A 22,721-nucleotide genomic window follows, 5' to 3' on the forward strand; every position below is an offset into this window, starting at 1 on the left:
AGTTGGTATTGATGACTACCTTCTGAACCCATTCTGGATTCCCTTTGCCTTCAGCAAGCACCTCAGCAAGTACCTCAGCAAGTTGTGTTTTTTTTTCCCTGGTGGAGTGATTCAAACCTTCATTCATGAAGGGTCTGGATCATTTGTAGTCCTGCCTGGATTAGGCTGCTGTAGTTTCCATTGACCTTTATCACAGGGTATGGTAATACTAAGAGATACCCTAATAGATCTCCTGTATTCCATACATACTCTTCCTAATTTCCATTGCAGTGTAACAGGCTGATTTCATCTTGATAGTCCAGGTCAATCACCCCAGTAAACACCATAACTCCCTTCTTAGCCTGTTCACTTAAAGGTAGGAGGAGCCCAAAGTGTCCAGGTAGCAATCTTAAGTTCCAGTTTAATTGAATCATTGTTGTGTCTCCTGGTGGCAGCATTCCTCCCTCTAGAACTAAGACCTCTCTGCCAGCAGAACATAATGTCGTGGGAACAGGAAGCAAAAATCTTGCTAGGGGATCACTGAGGGTGATGGTAAGTGGTGTCACTTTCACTTCTACCCCTTGATTCCTGGACCCGTGTATCCTGGCTATGGGAGAAACAGTACCATTGTGGGTAACCCTGTGGGGCCCTACAGCCATACATACTATATATTGGATGCTGATTCAGAGCATACATGGCCTTCTAGAGAACTCTGCCCCAGCCCTGCAAAGGATTGTCACCTAGTTAGCACTGTAATTGTGAATAACTCACAATTAAAATAATGGTCTTCAAAAGGCCATTCCACCATTCTATCAATCCAGTTGCTTCAAGATGATGGGGAAGATGGTAAGACCAGTGAATTCCATGAGCATGAGCCCACTGCCACACTTCTTAAGCCGTAAAGTGAGTGCCTTGGTCAGAGGCAATGCTGTATGTATACATGACAATGGATAAGGCATTCCGTAAGTCCATGTATAGTAGTCTTGGCAGAAGCACTGCGTACAGGATAGGCAAACCCATGTCCAGAATAAGTGTCTGTTCCAGTGAGGACAAACCTCTGCCCGTTCCATGATAGAAGAGGTCCAATATAATCAACCTGCTACCAGGTAGCTGGATAATCACACCAAGGAATGGTGCCATATCAAGGTCTCAGTGTTGGTCTCTGTTGCTGGCAAACTGGGCATCAGCAGTGGGTGTAGCCAGGTCAGTCTTGGTAAGAAGTCCATGTTGCTGAGCCCAAACATAACCTCAATTCCTGTCATCATGGCCATTTTGTTCATGGGCCCATTGGGCAATGACAGGGGTGGGCTGGGGAAAGAGGCTGATGGTATCAACAGAACAGTCACCCTATCTACTTGATTATTAAACTCCTCCTCTGCTGAGATCACCTGTTGGTGAGCACTCACATGACATACAAATATCTTCAGTTTTCGACCACTTAGAGGGATCCATCCACATACCTCTTCCCCAAAGTTCTTTGTCACCAATTTTCCAATCATGCTTCTTCCAAATCCCGGACCATCCAGCCAAACCACTGGCTACAGCCCATGAATCAGTATATAATCGCACAACTGGCTATTTCTCCTTCCATTCAAACTACACAACCAGGTGCACTGTGCACAATCAAGTGCACTACTTGAAGTCCTGCCCACTGAGAAGATTTCCCTTTACCGCCTTCCTTCAGGGATGTCCTAGAAAGGGGTTGTAATGCTGCAGCTGTCCACTTTCCAGTGGTGCCTGCATATCATGCAGAACTATCTGTGACCAGGTTCTAGTCTTCTCTCCTTCTGTTTACTGATCATAGGGAACTCCCCAGGAGGCCATCAGTGCAGGCTGGGGGAGAGAAGGCTGGGTGGCAGGAGTGGGGACCATGGGCATTTGAGCCACTTCCTCATGTAACTTACTTGTGCCTTCAGGACCTGCTTGAGCCTGATCACGTATATACCACTTCCATTTGATGATGGAATGCTACTGTGCACAATCCACTTTATGGCTAGATGAGTCAGAAAGCATCCAGTTCATGATAGGCAGTTCAGGTCGCATAGTGACTTGATGACCCATAGTCAAACGTTCAGTTTCCACTAAAGCCCAGTAACAGGCCAAGAGCTAACTCTCAAAAGGGAAGTAGTTATCTGCAGAAGATAGGAGGGCCTTGCTCCAAAATCCTAGAGGCCTCCTCTGTGATTGACCTGTGGGGGCCTGCCAAAGGCTCCAAACAGCATCCCTATCTGCCACTGACACCTTAAGCACCATTGGATCTGCTGGGTCATATTGCACAGCAGCCTGGACCTGTTGCAGAGCCTTCTCTTGTTCTGGACACCACTCAAAACTGGCAGCCTTTCTGGTCACTCAATAAATGGGTCAGGGTAACACACCCAAATGAGGAATGCGTTGCCTCTGAAATGCAAATAGGCCCACAAGGCATTGTGCCTCTTTTTTGGATGTAGGAGGGGCCAAATACAGCAACTTACCCTTCACCTTAGAAGGAATATCTCAACAGGCCCCACACCACTGGACCCATAGAAATTTTACTGCGGTAGAAGGTCCCTGAGTTTTAGTTGAATTTATTTCCCATCCTCTGGCATGCAAATACCTCACCAGTAAGTCCAGTGTGTTTGCTACTTCTTGCTCACTGGATCCAATCAGCATAATGTCATCAAAGTAATGGAAGAGTGTGATATCTTGCGGAAGTGAAAAGCAATCAAGGTCTCCCTGAATAAAATTATGACACAAAGCCAGAGAGCTGATAAACCCCTGAGGTAGGACAGTAAAGGATATTGCTGGCCTTCCTAGCTGAAAGCAAATTGCTTCCACTGGGCCTTATGAATAGGAATGAAAAGAAAGCATTTGCCAAGTCAGTGGTTACATCCCAGGTACCAGATGTGTTAATTTGCTCAAGCAATGAAACCACATCTGGTACAGCAGCTGCAACTGGAGTCACCATTTGGTTAAGCTTACAATAATCCACTGTCACCATAATCCAACTGTCTTCTGCACAAGCCAAATGGGAGAGCTGAATGGGGATGTCATAAGAATTACTACCCCTGTGTCTTTCAAGATCTTGCTGGTGGCACAAATCTCCACAATCCTTCCAGGGATACAATATTGTTTTTGACTTACTATTTTTCTAGGTAAAGGCAGCACTACTGGCTTCCCTTTGGCCTTTCCCATCTATTAGCCCTCACCCGACCAGTCAGGGAGCCAATGTGGGGGTTCTGCCAGCTGCTAATTATGTCTATGCCAATTATGCATTCTGGCACTGGAGAAATGACCACAGGATGAGTCCAGGGACCCAACGGACCCACTGTAAGTCAGACCTGAGCTAAAATCCCATCAATTATCTGATCTCCATAAGTCTCTACTTTAACTGGAGGATGACAATGACATTTTGGGTCCACTGGAATCAACATCAGCTCAGAGCCAGTGTCCAATAGACCCCAAAATGACTGATCATTTCCCTTTCCCCAGTGCACAGTTACCCTGGTAAAAGACCAGAGGTTTCCTTGGGGAAGGATGGGATAAAGATTAAATGCATAAATTCTCGGTATTTTAGTTGGGTCCTTCCTCAAGGGGACCCAGCCACCCCTTCATTCAAGGGGTTCTGCATCTGTAAACAGACTCAAGTCTGGAAATTGATTGAATGACCATGATTCTTTGTTTTTATAATTCAAATTAGTCTTTTGTCCATTTGACCTATAAGTTTTCTGCTTGTATAAATTAAGTAAGAATGCAGTAGGTTTCCTATCAATTTCACTTCTAGGAACACCATGATTAATCAGCCAATACCAAAGCTCTACATGAGTCAGACTATTCTGATTTCTACTTTGCCTCTGCTGTCCATTACGGTAGCTACACTCACCTTACCTTTGACAGGTGGGGGCCACCACTTGGCCCCTGCCACCTCAGGATCCAATTATTCCCATTGTATTTAAATTTTGTAGTTGAGCTAATGTGGTTCCCACTGTTAGATCTCATATACAGAGAAGAGCAATTACAGGGCTCTTCAAAGATACAGGTGCTGCCCTCACAAATCTATTTCACAAGGCATTGGTCAATACAGGTTCTGAACCTTCCCAGCTGGGATGAGTAGGTCTAAAGTGACTACTCCATTCCCCATCCCAATCTCCTAAGCCTTTGGATGCTTTCCTCTACATTAAACCAAGGGAGATCAGGCATTTCCAGCTTGCACACAGTAGGCCATCTTTCAATCTGTATTTCAGCTAACCAGGCAAATAAACTATTAAAACTTTTTTAACTCCCCAAGCTACCACATTAAATGCAGAGTCCCTACTTAGTTGGCCCAAATCAATAAATTCAGTCTGATCCAACTCTATGTTCCTTCCACCATTATCCCACACCTTTAATATCCATTCCCAGGCCTGTTCTCCTGATTTCTGTTTACATAAATTAGAAAATTCAAGCAGTTCTTTTTGTGTATTGTACACCTCCTCATGGGTCACACTCTCAACCTCATCTCTAGGGGCCTGAACTTCAGTCTACTTATAGGTCTAGAAGCAAACAGAGGTGTTAGGGGTGGCTCCTAAGAAGAATCAACATTATCCTGCCTGGCAACTACCTCGGGGGAGGCCACCACTGTTGCCTCAGGCAGCTCAGTGTTTATTTCCCAAGACAAAGTTAGAAAGGCTGATGGTAGTATGGGTTAGGGATATTGCCACTACTGGGGATGGGGAAACTGTTTCTTCTGGCAAAAAGTAGTTCATCAGAGTTTACAAACTCAGTGTCCCCAGCTTCATCTGGGTCCTCCCACACATCCCTATTCCAAGTTGCAGGGTCCCATTCTTTTCCAATCAATGCCCTCATTTTAACAGTAGACACCTGACAAGGCTGTGCATGCACCCATCTTTCATTGCAGGTCAGCCACTCGCATGATGAGCTTGTGTCTGATTTTCTACAATTTCAGCTCTTTCTCTATAGGAGATAAGACTCTCACACAGGGCAGTCATATTGAGGCTCAATATCTGCCTCTGAAGCCGGGAGATAGAATTCCTGAGTTCATCATTTTCTTTCATCACTTTGTCCACTGAACTTAGGAGCAACCAGTTTCTTTATTATTATCATTATACTTTAAGTTCTGGGGTACATATGAAGAGCTTGCAGGTTTGTTACATAGGTATACATGTGCCATGGTGGTTTGCTGCATCCATCACCCCGTCATCTACATTAGGTATTTCACCTAATGCTATCCCTCCCCTAGCTCCCCTCCCCTGATATCCCTCTCCTACCCACTGAACCCCTCAACAGGCCCCAGTGTGTGATGTTCTCCTCCCTGTGGCCATGTGTTCTCATTGTTCGACACCCCCTTATGAGTGAGAACATGCAGCAACCAACGGGTTTCATTATGTTCCTTGGTTTTCCACATATGGTCAAAGGCATCATGTATAGAGTCACTAAACTCCTTGCCTCTCATGAGTGATGAATCAGGAGTGTCAAATGCATTTATTTTGCATAACTCTCTAAACAGTTCATGCCAAGGACTATCAGTGTTCTCCATACTATTGAAGTAGAGTCCTTAGCATTTTTGGTTCTAATCATATTAAGCAGTCAACTCCAAAAACCCCAAAAACCAATGAAAAAACTCCATCCTTAATATTCTGTTCTTCTAGAACCACTCCTGGTACCAAAATCTATATGACTTAGCATTCTCTAGAGGGATAGAACTAATGGGAAAAAAAAAAAAATATATATATATATATATATATATTTTTTTTTTTTCCCCCACACAATCACAAGGTCCCACAATAGACCATCTGGAGGCTGAGGAGCAAGGAGAGCCAGTCCAAGTTTCAAAACTAAAGAACTTTGAGTCTGATGTTCAAGGGCAGGAAGTATGCAGCACAGGAGAAAGATGTAGGCTGGGAGGCTAGGCCAGTCTCTCTTTTCACATTTTTCTGCCTGCTTTTTTGTTCTAACCATGCTGGCAGCTGATGAGATTCTGCCCACACAGATAAAGGGTAAGTCAGCCTCCCCCAGCCCACTGACTCAAATGTTAATCTCTTTTGACAACATCCTCACAGATACACCCAGGATCAATACTCTGTATCCTTCAATCCAGTCAGGTTGACAGTATTAGCCATCACATAGCCTGCAAGTAAGAATCAAAATACCTTTCACAAATATAAAAATAAAGAGTTTATGATTTTAGGAATAAGGGTTAAATATCATTTATCTTATATCTATCACTGACTAAACAACCATGTTTTCAGAAACAATTTAAAGTGTCTGTTTTGCAATCTTTCGCTGTCAAGGATATTTTTCTGTGCCTTTATTTGTATTTTAAGGCCATTATCTTCTGATTGGAGCCACTGGATTTGTTGGTGAAGTTACCAAAGTATAAAATAATTGTCTATACTCTCATTTGTAAGTTTTTCAGTTAATATACATAATCTTATAACACAGAAATGAAACAAATTTGTCTACAGGCAAATTTGAAAGCTCACAAAAATTATAACTTTTTGGAGTTTGTACCATCTAAAGAACAAACCTTGTACAAATGTTTGGTTATCTCATTCCCTTTCCTTTCTCCCTGGGAATAAAGCCACTGGTAATTTTTAACACTTCAAAAGAAAAGAATTGACTTAAAATATCTACAAAGTAATGACATAAATGTTTATGGGCAAAGATATTTATCTATTTGAAAAGGCCATTTTTAAAGGCTTCAGAGATTCTACTGTATTGAATATCTAGTCAGGAACAATTATGGCATTCTGAACCAAATATACACTTTCTTAATACACTGAAATCTATTAATGTTGAAGTCTCAAAAACATGAAATGCATTTATGACATGAATAGAAAGATGAATTTCTAACCATTTTAGTTGTTTTAAAAATAGAAAATGTCCCAAATTATATATGCCTCAATAGGGATTTCAGATCCTCAACTCCTACTTCTTTCTCAACTGGGTATCCTTCAGGATCATGTCTTCTGTAAAGGAAAAGGGATGAATGAGATTTTTTATGAAGTGACTTCCAAAACTAATTTCCCATTCTAGGGTATATTTTAGGCTCTAAAGTATAAAAAATAGTAACAAATTAGACACACATGGGAATATACAAAACTTTTCAAGCAAAATATTACTCTTAAAGAAGAAATTTACATTTATTCAGTCTTCAACTTCAGTCATATTAGTTTCTGCTAAGTCACGTTTACCACACAAAATAAGGATCATGCTATTAATTACTATATTTACTCTCAAATGGCATATAAGTAATCTTACAGAGACAGCCTGCTTCCTAATGTAATCCTTGTAACAATCGTAGTTAAAAAAAAAAAAACCCTTAAAAAATAATTAATATTAGCTACCATTTATTTAATGCTTACTAAGAAGGAAGCATTGTCTTAAGATCATTACCAAATACATTATCTTATTAATACAGTCCTATAGGACTTACTATCCTCATTATACTTAAGGAAATTGAGGCACACAAAAAAGCCAGAATTTGAATTCACACAGCCTTTATCCAAGACCTATCCTCTTGTCCTCTTCCCTGCATTGCCCTTTCTTCCTTTCACTCAAACCTCCAGATACTATATGCAATGTGGTCTCCCTACCCTCTCCCTCTCATCTCTGCTAAGAGGATCCATAGGCCGTTAATTCAAACAGAGCACTCCAGAAATCTGGCAGAGGTGGGAAGGAAAAGACAGTTAATTCTAATAAAGTTAAAAGTAAAGAGAGAAAGGATGCATTACTCAGCCTGTAAAGTAATAAGCTCCATGTTCCTGAATAGATCAAGAATCAGCTCTAAAGGCAATTTAGTTGGAATAAAGGTAGCATTTCCTAAGGTTGATTGCATGTGTAGAGCAACATACTTAGATTAATAATAGGAATCATAACATTTTAGAGCTGGAAAACATTTAAATCATCTAGTTCAATCCTGTTCTCTCCTCCACCCCTTGTAAAAGAAGATGCTGAAACTTAGAAAAGTTAGTCATTGTTTCCTCAAGGCCTAACAAAACCAGTTAAAGAATCAATGCCATATTCCTATTGGACAGCAATACATTCTAAAAATCATTATGAATGAGGATTTATTGGCTATAATACAATCCTAAACCAAAGAAAAACCTTAACAAAACAAAGGAATGAGATAAAAATAAGCTGGGACCAGTTTTCTCATAAAATGCTACCTTAATGCTGCAGACATCTAGAGATCACCTTACCTTTAACCTACTTTCTTAATTCTCTTTTCCTTGTATTCTCAATCCTGATCCTGCCAAAATTAAATCCCATTAGGAGAAACTTCTATCTTTTGTAGCTTCTCAATGGCTCTTCCTTCCACAAAGAGCTGGATAAAACTTGCCCAGTTTTATCTCACAATCACTTTAAGTCTTATGCTAAAATCATCCCATATTGAGAATGACACAAATGAAAATATATAAATTAGAGAGACATTACTTTGTGAGAGAGAACTGAGAGAAATAGAGACTCTGTGTGTGAGAGGGATTTAAGGGCAGTAGCATTATTAACTACATACTATACAATCAGGCATTATAATTGGCATTTTGAGGGGTTATGTCTTAAAATCTGCACAATTCTTATATGAGAGAGTTCTTATTATCCTATTTTGTAGGCAAAACTAATAAAGCTTAAAGAAGCCAACCAACTTGTCCAAAGTGACACAGTACTAAATCACAGGCCTCTGACATTAGAACTTTATTTATTCAAGTACTTATTTGATATCAAAATTATATATTTTTCATACTTATTCTATAAGCTGTGATATGCCTATCTTATTCTATTAAAATCAGTTCTAGAACTAGAAGGTAAACTAGAGTATATATCCTCATAACTAGAGCTTATTTATACCCTTATACAATACTAATAAACAAAGCCCAAAGATATAAAGTGACTTGCCAAAGACAACACAACACAGTAATAGCAAGGCAGAAACTACAGATTGTTAAGATTTACCAAGAACATACTATCCTATAAGGTAGGTATACTATCTGCATTGTACAAATGAGAATATGAAAGCAATGGGAAATCAAGTGGCTCGTCCAAGATCATAAAGCAAGTAACAAGAAAGAGAAAGAACACAGATTTGTCCTCAAGTAGTCTGGCTCCACAGCCTGTGTTGTTAACCACTATACTAGACTCTGCCCTTGAATTACAAATTGTACCTCCTAATTCTCTTTCCAGCTCCTCTGAAATTAAGATAAACTTTGTACTTATGAGTTACACATGAATGAATTAATAACAGAAAAATCAGGTAAGAACCCACTTTAAAAATTCAAATAGCTACATTATTTCAATTGATATTTAGAAATTTACATTAAAATGTAAATGAGTCAATTTATAGAGATTAACAGAGGCTCAAATTTTAAACAGAACCTTTCCCAGAACTACTGATTTCTGCACTTAGCTCATCCTTCTAACTCTACCACATGGATGTTTGTAAAATGAGCCTAACGATTAGATCCTCTGTCCCGAATCTGGACAATTTAGAATGCTAAATTGGGACCTTAATTGTTTCTGTTTCATGAGTCAGTGAGTATAATATTTTATCTGTTGGATTTTCTAAATGCCAATTCCATCATGTTCTGAGCACACTCTTTGCCCACTCAGTAGACTGGGTCACTGAAACAAAACTTAAGTATAACAGTAAAATGAAATTTTCTAATTCTCTATTTTCTCTTACAAGCAACCAACACACTAATATTTTCATGGGCTCATCTACCTATGTATCTCAATCTCTCTTTTATCTCTTCACTCTCTCGCCATTTAACCAATCCCAACTGCATAAATCACACATTAGAATATAGTCAGTCCTCCGTATTCATGGGTTTCCCAACCATGGATTCAATTAACCAAGGATCAAAAATATTCAGAAACATTTCAGAATGTTCCAAAGAGCAAAACTTGAATTTGCCAGCATGGAGAGTACTATGTTGAATCCACTGGAATAAAGGGATGGAGAGGCATTGTATTAGATATTATAAGAAATCTAGAGCTGATTTAAAGGGGGGATGTGTGTAGTTTTATCAGAGGTATTTGAACCAGAGTGACTCCATCTTGAATGGGAGCTGGGTAAAATAAGGCTGAGACACAGGAGGTTATGCACTGTAAGCTACAGGATGAGATAGGAGGTCGGCACAAGATATAAGTCACAAAGACCTTGGTGATAAAACAGTGTGCTAAAAAGAAGCTGGCCCAAAACCCAACAAAACCAAGATGGCGATGAAAGTGACCTCTGGTCCTCCTCACTGCGTATTATATGCTAATTATCATGCATTTGCATGTTAAAAGATATTCCCACCAGCACCAAGACAGTTTGTAAATGCCATGGCAACATCAGGAAGTTATCCTATATGGCCTAAAAAGGGGAGGAACCCTCAGTTCTGGGAATTGCTCATCCCTTTCCCAAAAAACTCATGAATAATCTACCCTTGTTTAGGATATAATCAAGAAATAAAAATAAAAATACCCAACCCACAGCCCTAAGGGCCACTCTGCCTATGGAATAGCCATTCTTTTATTCCTTTACTTTTCCAATAAACTTGTTTTCGAATTCTTTCATGTGCTAGATCTATAAACCCTCTCTTGGGAGTTTGGATTAGGATCCCCTTCTTGTAGCAGTTATATACAAATACAAAACCATTTTATCTAAGGGACTTGAGTATCTTTGGATTTTGGTATCCAAGGGGGTCCTGGAACCAATCCCCCATGGACACCAAGAAATGGCTGTATTTTACATTTTCAAAACAATTTTCCAATGTACAAAAAAAAAGGCCCTCAAAGACTGTGAGTTAAAATAAAGAAATGTTTCATATCTTTTTCCCCTTTTGCTCTGTCAAATTATATTTAAAAAACAAAATTTAGTGACCATCATATGGCTATCACTAAATATATAAACAAATTCCTTTCATTAAAATTGACTGAAAAGAAAAAATTTATATCCTAAACCCTACTTCCTACTTGCCATCCATTTGGAAATGAGAAATTAATTCAACATAAGAAACATTGTAAGAGACATTAGTAGATAATTTAAGAGAGCACCTTAGGTCTAGTGCTTATGAGGTTAGCAGTGTAGTGCATTTTTTTTTAAAAAAAAGGCACTCATAGGCTTTGAGGGCATCTAAAACTAATTATATCACTTCCTAGCTCCATGATCTTGGGCAATGCATTTCACTCCTCTGAATCTCAGTTCACCTGTCTAAAATATACATAAAGTAGCAGGTGTGGTCCAGGAGATAGAAGGAAAAGTCTAAAAGTCTTATAAAAGTAGAAACACAAGATCCACTAATTAGTGTTACATAGTATAAATAAACTAGACACTCATGGTGGGAATTGACTTTCTTTATTTCAGAGGCAAATAAATATATTATTAAAATCTGAAGGAAGAAGGTGGGATCAATAATAGTGGGGATAAAAATTAAGGAATTTTTGAAGGGAACACTCCGGAAATCAACATGTCTTAACAGCTATAAGAGCTATAACCCTACTCAAGATTCTAAACCTTGTTGGGTGGAGATACCAGAAATTTACAAGATACAGAAGAAGAGACAGTAATGGAACAAACAGTTATTGAATGAGGCCCTGTGCTAAAGGCTAGAAATATATAAAGTAGGGTATTAAAGAGGAAAAAGTCAAGTTAAGAGACAATCACAAACAATGTAATAACCCCATCCTGGAAGAGTAAACAGGGTAGTAAACAGTGCAATAAATGCCTTCACAGAAAAAAGAAGGAACAGAAGCATGTGCAAAGTCAGAGACCTGAAAAGAAAATTATGTGCCTCAAATGGGTGTCAAGTAGGACATGTTGGCAGAAGGGGAGGTTGAAGAAGTAAAATGGGCCTGGTGGTAAAGGAACTTGGTACATTTTGCCAGGAATTTGCAGATCATTGCACTAGAAAATGATATGATCAGATCTAAAGTTAGATCCATATAACAGCAAATTAAAAGATGTATTGAAAGTAAGTGGCCAATTAAGAGGTTCTTGCAGTCAGCATGGTAAGAGATGAACAGGTGGGGATGTGATATTTTAAAGAAGGGAGAGGGGTGAATATTAAGCAGTCAAGTATGCTAACAGAGTTTTAAATCTAAATATCAACCAAAACAAGTAAATTAAATATAGTATAATATTTAGAGTTATAACTTTGTTTTTAATTTAGATCCAAATACTTCTTTTGAACATCAGATCCAAATATTATCATGTGAAAACAAACAATCTGTCCCAATGAAAACCTTTCATCCACAAAAAGCACATCTCAAATAGGGAAATAATCTTTTCTTATTTTTTTTTTTTATTTTTTATTTTTTGGTCACTGTTGTCTCTGAACAGATGGGAATTTCCTCCTCTTAATCTAACTGAGCAGAAACTTCAAATTGGAAGTACTTTCTGGCATGGGTTTACAAAGGGTGCTTAAATCTATTCCAAAAACATGGTGTGGGAGTATTTGAGCACAGGCTGGAACAGTTTCAGGATCATCATTACCTCCTGAGAATACCTTTGATAAATAAAGACTCAGAGAAAAGTAAAGCTAAAGTCTCAACTCTTGAATAGACAGCAATGACTTTCTTGGTTTTAACATTCCAACCCTAATAAGCAAGATTTCTAAACTGATAACTAGAAGGTGATAGCAACATAGCTCTGTCCTTTAGAATGAAATTACATAAATTTTAGGGGTTTTGGTTTTTTTTTTTTATCTATCACACAGGGGATATGTGTATAAAGGAGATGGATTTTTTATTTTTTAAAATCACCCCCTTTTTAAAATTAGTACAGATATTTTTTAAGCACCTTTTCCAATTCAATATTCTCAACTTCTCTCCTTTTAATTTTTTTCTCATTGTCTCCTTCCTCTCTATATTCAAAATAATAAATAAGTTAATGTGTTTGTTTCAGGAAGAGGTGTTAGTGAAGCAGTATCAGTCCAATTCCTTTATTCCCTCAATATCTCTCACACAAATCCACCTCAATTTCATGGCCTAACTAGACAGTAACAAGAAGAAAGAATATAGAAAACAGGAAACAAAACAAAAGAACCAATGAAATAAAAAGCTAAGTGAAAAAAGATCAGTACTATACTAATGCAGTATAACTAATGAATTGAAAGTTATCTTGGAAATCTTCTAGTCCCACTTTGTTGACAATAAGACATAAAAGAGCACTGTAGGAGATTGGAGGGCTAGGGTACTGTGGAGAAAAACTGATTAAACCTTTCAAACATAATCCAACCAGGATTTTAGGACTGCCTGTCCAAGAGATGTACCCTGAATAATGGCAGGCCTATAGTTTCTATATTTGAATTCAAAGAATCTATACTGGCCCTGGGTTTGCAGAGAATGTAAATTTATCAAATATTACTCAATTTCTTTTTCCAAATTCCTCAGCTGTCTCAATGAGTGTGTCCAATTGCAAAGCATCTCAGAGATGTTTTCTTGTCTCAGAATTGTCTTTATTGACTCTCAATTTGAGAAATGCAAATATATTTTAAACAAAATTTAAGTACTGTATTGCTATAGTGCTTTTTTACATAGGCCTGTTATATAGAGAAAATGACTTTTCTATAAGAAGCAGATGAATTCTGAAGTCATTTACCAGTTTGGTTTGGGTAATCCATCAGAAACACTGCAATGAGATAAAAGACCATGATCCTACTTTCATGTTCTCTTAAGGGATCCTCAACTACTCCTTGCCTATCCCTAAAGAATCACATATTTTAAATCTAATAATTACCTAATCCAAATTCATTATTTTCTCTATGAAGGCACCACAGCCTAGAAGTTAAGGTAATCTGCACAGTAACACAGAGTTGGGATAAGAACCGAGGTCCCTTGATTTCCAGTCTAAAAAATGTAAGCTGCAAGAATGGCCCTGGTGTGGTATATCTGACACAGGGATAGTTTGGCTAGATTAGAGCAGATTTGGTAGTTCGACACCCACTACTCACCCCTGCCACACAAACACACATACTTCAGCTACAGTATTTTTGTAGCTGTAATCCAGTATTTTTGTCATTATATTATCATCTCTATCTGTGCCAAATACTGTTTGTTAAACACCTTATGAATGTCTAATCTAATCATCAGAAAAATCCTATTACATAGGTTCTTCAAAGTAGAAATGGTTAAAAAAACAAAAAAGAAAAATCAGAAAATGAATTGAAGTCCAGAAGATGGGATGATAAAGTACCGAGCTTCTACTTGAAATAATTACAGTTTTTAGGCTAACTACATGGTAGAACAGGAAAAATAAAGTATATTCCCTTTCTCCAAAGCTGCCTTAGCCTAGCAGTGTGTTAGTCTGGCAGTCAAACTACTACACACTGTGGTACCAATCCACATTTCTATTCCCATTTCCCATACCCTTTAATGCAGTATTAATATGCTATGAATGCAATAAGTTATGAATTAATGGGTTTTTCCTCACTGAGATCAGTGTTTAAAAACACAAAATATATAATGCCTAAGATGGTTACCACAGTGAAAGGAACAAAACAAATTTAAGAATACTAGTTGACAGGACTGACCACCACAAGCATAGACCACGACTACAAACATCATAGGTAAGAAAGAATTTTGAAAGAGTTGAAATAAAATCAGTTTATCTCAATCCCTTGGTGACTTAAATGTGATAAATTACTTTGACAGACAGATTCTAAAATAGAAGCTCATTTAGCTTAGGTATAAAAAGCCAAAGACTTAGACAAGTTCTCTTATAAAGTGCTAAATGTAGGGCTAGAGAAGCAAAATTATAAAAATGGAAAATATAATTGGAAATAAGCATGACCCAATATTACAGAATTAAACAATGCTGACAGAACATAGAATTCTTATATGCTAGTATGCACTGAAAATCTCCAAGAGATTTTGCTGTGTTTTTAAAACACATTTGATGGCAGAATTTTTCAAAGATTATCTCATCAGAACTTAGGGACAATGAACAAAAAATCAATAGGTTACTTTTGTTCTTAAACTTTCCTAAGGAGTAATAAAGATCATATACTGTATTCTATTAAAGACTGACCATATACTGTACTCTATCAAATCTAAGATGATACTGATTATGAGGTGCAGCATTAATTGTACATACCATGAAGAAAACGTCCTGCCAATTAAATTAAAACATGTCATCAATTATAAAATTTGTCTCAATTTCAATCAATAACTTCAAAAGTAATATTTCAGGGGAATGACTAAAGGATGTGTAATCCATTTATTGCCCTAAAGATTGTCTACTTTGTAGCTAGATCAAATGCTTTTCCTGAATTTTCCTTTAGCATAATGCCTGAATCTGGCACTAGACAGCATAGTAAAATGCTGTTGTAGATTGCCTTAGGTGTTTATTACACAGATATTGTTGAGGTTTCAAGATCCACATTTGATTATAGGTAAATAATTCCCATCTCAGACATACTGGGAGGATTTAGAAAAATAATATAAGTAAAGTGCCTGAAACCTATCAGGTATTTAATATGTGAGTTCTCTTCTCTTCTTATTTTATTCAGTAATCCATTCTAGCATTTTATCATCTTGCCAGAACATACTGGCTCTCTTCAGCCAAAATACCTTCCTGGTCTTGATTTCCTTTTATTTATTCTTCTGTAGACATGAAGAACACCTAATCAATTCCTCCTTGCAAAATTATTTATATAAATGAAATACTTTCTTTCAAATACTTTATTTTAAACAAATATGAACCAAATGAAGAAAGAAACTTTTAAAAATGCCATTTTTAATGAATTTATTAAGATAAAATTAATGCAATGTAAAGGAATGTAGGCAAGCCACTTAATTTGTTTTTTATTAGGTAAAATGTGATGTTTAATTGGATAGTGGGCTATTACTGAACAAATCAATATACTATTATTTATGAACTAATTTGTGTGGACCATGACAGACTTTTCTATAGGCTGATAAATTAGCAGGATAAAAATAAAAGACTGTATTAAATATTTTTTAAGAGAAAAAAGGCACTAAGCAAGTAAGAAATTAAACACAATGACACAAAGTTCATAACAAAATTCTAAAAAACAAAATCAACATGGTAACTATAGGTCTATTCAACAGATTTCTTAAAAATCTATAAAGCAAAGCAAAAATCTAAATATCAAAGAACAATTAATCAAGTTGCCAAAAGACAAAATACTTTGGTGGGATGTCAATCAGTAACACTAAGCTGACAACTGTGCCTTAATTAATTTTGAAACTGTTTCCAATTAGTTAGTATAGAACACTAGAGGCTTCATGCTGCCTATGACTCAGTGCACTGACTCATCTACCAAAACTTTTCTTACACAAGAAATATCCAAGCACTCGCCAGGATGCAAGATCAAAAGGAAAGAGGGTTCACCAACCTTCTTAGTTAAAACCTTGTGATAAATTTAGATGACCGGAAGGATATGGAACAACTTTCCAGAAAGGTTTAACAGTCAGAAATAGCTTGGAAAGTTTGATTTGTTAACAAAACAATAAAAATATGTTATTTTAAAATCAGTCTTAAAAACATACCTATAAAATATGCTAGTTGTATTTTAAACCATATAGAGGATATAAATAATATAGCCAACATTGAAGTGTTCAATAAAAATATCCCATATTTCCTAACTCATTAAAATTGCAGTGGAAACAAAATTCAGACTTCAAGGAAATACTAAAATCATCATATATCTATCCAATAGAAACTTTCTTACATTTTCAGATTGAGCTTATCATGGTGTGATTTTCTAGACTAAATCTAAACTTTAAATGATTCCTCAAAAAAATTACAAAATATAATATGAAAAAGAGGACAATAACTTTTATTATATAGTTTACCTAACTCAGTTTATTAAATCACAGAGTAATAATATAAGCAATTACATAAATAGGTTTTTTAATTTTTTAAATAGTTTTGAAATGCTATTGGGTTGGGAGAATACGTAAAGGACCACAGAAAAGAGGAACAAAAGCCCACTCCTTGCAGGGAAAACAAAGAAGACCCTTTATTCAGAAAATAGAATGTATAATACGAGGTGTTCCATGGGCCATAATCAGTCCTAACATCCTGGAGAGTCTAGAAATCCAGTGAGAGAAGTCAAGGTTAGTACCAAGTCAGTTCCCAAACAAATTACCAATAAGAGATCCATTATGTTATAGATGTCTACAAGTAAGTTTTTACTGCCATATGACTTAAAAAAAATCTGAGATGACTTACAAAGGTAAATTAACACAGAAAATAAAAGAGTAAAGACATGGAAAAAGGAAAGAGATGAAGGTAGCAATAAAGACAGGAGGAATTTTAAAAGTATAATTAGCTAGCCATTTGGGGCCATAGACTTTCATCCTAAAACCATGATCTGATTTGTCTGGAACCTGGAGGAGGAGGCTCCAGTGTTGGTGAACATGGCTGTGACTTATCTGAAGCCTAGATTGGCCACATTTAGATACTAAGCCAAAGTTGAGCTAGCTTCTTCAACTCCTACTGAGAACCTGACAGCTATTCAGAGCCTGAAAAAGAAATAGTCAACAGTGCTCACACTGTTAGATTCTAACAGCTTACAGTTAAGGAAGCTGTGCTGAATGGTTCAGTGGCCACTGAGGTATAAATGTGGTTTTATATTGGAGCAATCATAAGTAAGCATGGTATCAGTGCCTATAATGTTTGACAACCAATCTTTAACATCTGATTACATTCGATTTACTATTTGAGTGTTCTTGGATGATGTGTGATCAGACTGCTAGCTGAATAAAATCTGTCCAAAAAAAAGTATAATCAGTAGTATTACTGTTACTCAAAGAAAGGACATTAAATGTTTACATCCTTTATAAGCAGGCCACAAAATTTACTAATGAGTTTCCTAAAAGCCACTGCAAAGAGAGAAACATATTCACTATATTCACTAAAAATTACACACACACAGACATATACATTTAAACCCTGGTCATTCAAAATAAGCCTTCCTGCTACTGCACTTTGAAAAAAAAAATCCTATTAATCCTCACAAACTGCTAAGACAGTAAACTACCACTTCCTCCTCCATCTCTGGAGTAAACACAATAATGAGTTTCAAGGTTACATCACTTTTAATATTCCTCCATATAAGCTATGGAATAATGGTGAAACATGAGTAAGAGTAATTTTAGGATTGTGAAAATTATATGGTTCAAGTACACTACAGTCCTTCAAAAATTTTATTTCCCTCAAACTTTTTATAGGTATTAGGTGACAAGTCAGTCTTAACCTGATATAAGAAACTGGAGTACAGCTACTTTATGTTGTTTGTTAAAGAGCAGATCTATATATTCTGACAGTAAGTTAAGTAGAAAATACTGACAAACACATATGAAACGTAATGAGCCAAATTAGAATATCTGCCTGAATTAGTTAAACAAATGCTTACCGCAATCCACTACATAAAAGATAACTTACTGGGGTTAAGATGATTGACTTGTCTCTCATCCTCCCAGAAGTTAGAATCTACTGGGGACCACATGCAATTAAATAAATAATTACAACAATGCTAAGGACCATAATAGGCAATCAGTGGCTGCTGGAGAAGAACCTAACCTGGAAATGAAATGTCAAAAAAGGCTTTTCAAAGAAACAAATGCCTAAGTTGTGGCCTAAAGCAAGAGTTAGCTCAGAAGTTCCAGTCAGATGTCAACAGAGATCCTAATCAGGCTCCTCTATGTTCATCCTCCTCCTAGTCATTAAATGATGGAACTACTCAAGGATCAAGATACCTTTTCTCAAGGAAAAAGATATCTTTTCTCAAGGAAAAAGTGATCTAGGCTCATGGCTTTAGTTTTTACTTACATGCTGATCATTCAGTTACATGACAAAAATCATTAGTGCATCTCTGTTCCCATAAGTGTTCCCTGACTTTCCTCTTCCTAGGGCATCAAAGGAACATTTGGCTTTGTGCTACCAGCTTCTCTCTCTACCATCCACTACAAGGAAGGTCCTTGGTTGGCAAAATAGGAACAGTTCTATCAACGTAAATAATACAGAGCAAAGTACAAAAGATGAAGGATGAATAAGAATAAATGCTAGCCTGGATGAGAGTAGAGGGGTAGCTTCTTCAGTAGCTTTTGAAAAAAGAACGGAAAACCAGCTGCATTTGATGAAAACAGAAGATGAGAAAGGAAACAAGAGCAATACTAGAGAGTACTGCTGGGAATTAAGAGTCCCTTCATGGTTTTGAGAAATTCATAAAGGACTTGTATGATTTTTAAATAATTGTTGTTTTTGACTACAAGACTCCTAAAGAACTGTATCACAAGGGTTGTCACTTAACAAGAATTAAATTTGGCAAATATTTGTCTCATGCTCAGACATTTCCTCTGAGCTCCAAAATAGTACCTCTAACTGACTCTTGAAACTCTATTCTCACTGTCTGAAAAGCATCTAAAAACATGTCCAAAACAAAATACATGATCTTCTATTAAAAAAAAAATAGGGTCCTTGTTCATCCTACGCCACCACCACAAACCTACCTTAACAGTTCTCTCTCTTCACTTCCCATATCTAGCTCTTCACCACATTCTGTTTATTTTATATTCAAAACCTCTCATATCTGCCCACCTCTCTCCATTTAAACTGTTAACACTCTATCTAAACTATCACCATCTCTCTCAATAAATACAATTGCTTTCTAACTGGTCTCCTTTCATCTACTCTTGCACAACCCACTCCCAGCCTACCACTTTTAATCTCTTTTCCACAAGGCAATCTGAATGTTCTTTACAAAATATCTATCTAGTCTGGTTAGCTCACATTCTCTGCTCAAAATGAATTTAATGAATTTTCAATGAATTCCCACAGTTTTTAAAATAAAGACCAATATTCTTAATATGGTCTAAGGCCTAGCATTTTCTGTTCTCCCTAAATTCATCTTTTTCCATACATCTTTGCTGTCTATACTTAGCCACACTGGGCTTTCGCATTAAATAAAAATTATAGAAGGCTACTGTTTTGGACTAAACTCCTGCACTAGGCCCCAAGACACTAGACTAAAAATCAAAATCAAAGCATTGAAGTTTCCAGTCACCAAACCAAAACTAAGTTATATGACTTTCCAATAAATCAGGAGAGAAAAATAATAGCCAAATTTCCAAAATTAGCCAGTTTCAGTCAGCATAATAAAGTTCCTTCTTCCTTTAACACCCAAAAATAAGTAAACTTAAGTAACCTGATATTAATATTTTTTTTATTGTGCTGTTTACCTGTTCTTGCCTTGCTAGAAAAGTAACTTTGAAGTGACCAATCCATTTTTTGTTCTTTCTCTTTTCTTTGGCCCTTTTCTATCTATGAAACCAATCTTTTCTGGTCCGCTCACTGTAACACTCATTCTATTTCACAGAATGAAGTGTTGTTCAATTCTAGAATCGCAAATAAAGCCAATTAACATCTTTAAACTGGTTTTCATTTTGTCTTCTGACATTTGGTTTCTCAAAAGTGTCCTGCTTTTAACCATAACAGTAAAACTCCTTTTGCAAAGATTATGACTGAGAGAAATCTAACATAGCTGACTTCATCTCACTTTCAACCTCATAAGCTGCCTGTGTTTATTCCTCTGTGTAGACCAAGCCAACTATAGGAAGAATTTAGTTTATAGTTTAAAGCAATGATATTAATAGTCCCTGCCTAAAACTAACCCTCCTGTTTGTTCAGGATGGAAACTGCCATTGTGAAAATAATGTAAGGCCACAAGGTTAGAATTATGGGAAGGGCCTGAATTCTGTTAAGCTATAAGCATAGTTAAGCAATAACCACCATTGTTCCCTAGCTTGCTTACTATTCAGGAGTCATGTAGCTGGAGGTCATGAGATTTTTTTTTTTTTAATACAGGGTTTCACTGTGTGAACTAGGCTGGAGTACAGTGCTGCAATCTCAGTTAACTTTAGCCCTGACCTCCTGGATCAAGAGATTCTCTGATTTCAGGCTCCCGAGTAGCTGGGACTATAGGTGTATGCCACCATGCCAGAATAATTTTTTAACTTTTTTGTAGAGATGGACTTCGGGCCTCCCTCTCTCTGTGCAGACTAGTTGACTAAATGACAAAATCACTGTTTGTATCCTCTGTAAAGCCTGGATTAATGGAAAAAAGGATTTGTGAGGCTAGTCTGAGGCTGTAGCAACTCTGGTGTGCTTTTTGTGTCTTTCTGTTTGGTTCCATGATAAGGAGGAATACCTTGGATAGAATGCAAGCCTAGGAACCCATAAGCCTGCTGCTGTTCAAGCCAGCCAGCAAACTGGGCAGTAACAAGCTTTGCTGCAGGTTTCCATATTGTTTTACATCCTTGGGAGCTTGAACCTGTAACCATGTGACAGTACTTTCTTCTAGCCTCTGCCATTTTAAAATGGAAACCCAGGCTCAATCTTGGCATATGGAATGAGTACTTTCAGGTTAATATCTGTGTGACTTTTATCATTTGCTGATTCTCTTCCCCTTTGTGAACAACTTCTTTTCTTAAATCTTTCTCTGAGCCACCTTTAAAGATTCTAGGTTTTGTAGCAACTGCTAACGACCTCTTTGAAAATAGCTTGTACACTAGCAATTAAGTCACAACCCTAATTGAGGCTTATTGGTTTCATCTGTAAGGTTATTTTTGGTAATGTTCAAAAGCTAGAAATATTGGCCACTTGGCATGGCTAAAGTAGAATACTAAGAGATTTAAAAAGATTTTCTTGCCAGGCACAGTGGCTGACACCTGTAATCTTAGCACTTTGGGAGGCCAAAGTGGCCAGATCACCTGAGGTTGGGAGTTCAAGACCAGCCTTATCAACATGGAGAAACCACATCTCTACTAAAAATAGAAAATTAGCTGGGTGTGGTGGCACATGCCTGTAATCCCAGCTACTCGGGAGGCTGAGGCAGGAGAATCACTTGAACCCGGGAGGCAGAGGTTGCAGTGAGCCAAGATAGTGCCACTGCACTCCAGCCTAGGCAACAAGAGCAAAACCTCAAAAAATTTAAAAAATTTAAAAATTTAAAAAATTTAAAAAAAGAAGAATTTCCTTAAAGAGCACTCAGCTTAATTAAAAGTGGATATCCAAGCTATAGGTATATTTAAAAGGCCTTTATGTTTTACTCTTCATGTATCTTGTTTTTCTAGAACAAGGGTTTTTTTCTCAGTCAAATGAATTACTTTTCTCCATTTTTGTCTTCCCACTCTTAATGCATGCATGAGAGGCCCAAAGATAACTTCTGATAGCCTGGGACACCTGGGGAGAGGCAGAAAAGGAACCACAATCCCCACAATGGGGGTGGAAAATTTCTGTTTTCTACATGAAACTCCAGGAATTAATGGTTTGTAGATCCCTCTCAAAATCTGTTTTTGTCTTCCAGCTATACCTGTTTATTGGGCCCTAGAAACTGCATGCTTTCCTAGCCTGCTCTTGAAAGGCACCACCCAGAGGCCAATAATCTGACTAGGAGACTGAAAAATGAAAAATCTTACAATTAATGGATCTTGTTCTGTCTGTATAATAATATATGTGTTGTGTGTGTGATGGTTATATTAAAAAATAGCTCTAATTGATTAGCCTAAAAAAAAATAAGTGCTTAGATCAAATATTTTTTGAAGGAAAAATAAAAGCTGCAATGCCTGTTAGTTCAAGTGATTTTAATCACATTAACAAAAACAGTTTTGAAGATAACTGGTAAAACACAAATGTCTTCAAAATGTAAATATGTGATCTAAATTATGCAGGTCAGATAATATGCTTGCTAAATGTCTGAAGGTTATAAACTGCTTTTTTAGCTTTTGAGAAGTGTTCAACTTGCCTACTTTACAAT

The 22,721-nt window shown here is 37.0% G+C and overlaps 1 protein-coding gene and 1 pseudogene across 8 annotated transcripts in view; one reads left to right on the forward strand and one right to left on the reverse strand.

Annotated features, from left to right (window-relative positions):
* The window catches only part of METTL15 (methyltransferase 15, mitochondrial 12S rRNA N4-cytidine), a 308,377-nt gene that overhangs the window by 256,313 nt on the left and 29,343 nt on the right, over positions 1–22,721 (reverse strand). The gene's annotated exons all lie outside the window — the stretch shown is intronic.
* Positions 17,272–17,585, forward strand: LOC105717224 (ATP synthase subunit g, mitochondrial-like; annotated as a pseudogene).

This window comes from Aotus nancymaae, unplaced genomic scaffold (genome assembly GCF_030222135.1).
Source record: "Aotus nancymaae isolate 86718 unplaced genomic scaffold, 86718_ANA_hifiasm-v0.15.2.pri h1tg000059l, whole genome shotgun sequence".
Lineage (NCBI taxonomy): Eukaryota > Metazoa > Chordata > Mammalia > Primates > Aotidae > Aotus > Aotus nancymaae.